Here is a 1,151-nt window from a genome sequence, read left to right on the forward strand (position 1 = left end):
GAGATTGTGTTGCACCAAGTTTGAAGAATTTGGGCTTTCTCTCTCCAAGTTGAAGATGATCAATCATTTAATTGAACTGTCTACCAGCTGTGCATGAGCATGCTCGCAGACACACACACACACACACACACACACACCACTCAAAGATTCTCCCAAGGAACATAATGCAATCTGGAGTCTTTTTGAAGTAGTCTATTTATGAAATATAAAATATATGGGACTACTAAGGAACAGATGAATGACATATACAAAAACATATATGAATCTAAGTGAAAGAAAAATTTGAAGAGATAATTTAAAATGAATGCCATTTTAATTGATTGAAATGTTTAGGAAATGTTTAGGAAATGTTTCTGCTTTACAATTTGACTGCCCGCCCATTTGAATATGTCATAAATCTCTGTTCTTATCTAGTAAAATAGAAAAACAATGGTGAAGTCATTCTAAATGGTTATAATATTTATACCTGCCAAAACAAACTGCTTTAAAAAATCATTTATTATTTTCATTTATCCTAAAAAGTCAAGTTACCTCACCTAAATTTCATGTAGTTTCAAAGCAGAGGGCATACCCTATATAACTCTGAATTTAGAGTTCCAGGGCATTATTGCACCCCCATAACACATCTGTAATTTTTTTTAGACCATGCTATGTTCCTTGATATTATGCCACCTAATTTCTAATACCAGCTGGATCACCCATGGTAGACAGGCTGCAACAGAAGATCTAGACTAAGATAGTCTAAGAAGAAAGGCCTAGTGATATATTTTCAAAAATTAGCCAAGAAACACCCTATGCAAAATAATATCTGATATGGTACTGGAATATGAGTCCTCAGTGTTTAACAAAAGAAAGAAGAGGTTGTCCACCTCTGAGGATTTAGCAACTGAAACCTTGAGAATAGCATTGGAACATTGCCAGATACTGAAAATCTCCTAACTAGAAACGGAATTGTTAGAGACAGAGCAAGAAGATGAGCCCCTAAGGTTAGAAGGGAATCAAAAGATGACTGAGCAAGAGCAGCATTCTCAAAGTAGAGTTGACCACACTGAAGTGGGTGGAGGAAGGCCTTCAGGACCTTCATTTGTTGATTAGGCATGACTCAAAATGAAAAGAAATGGCAGCATATATCAATCAATAATCAAAATGTG

This window comes from Echinops telfairi, unplaced genomic scaffold (assembly GCF_000313985.2).
Source record: "Echinops telfairi isolate 266 unplaced genomic scaffold, ASM31398v2 ScPeMD7_18;HRSCAF=68, whole genome shotgun sequence".
In the NCBI taxonomy this organism is placed as follows: Eukaryota; Metazoa; Chordata; class Mammalia; order Afrosoricida; family Tenrecidae; genus Echinops; species Echinops telfairi.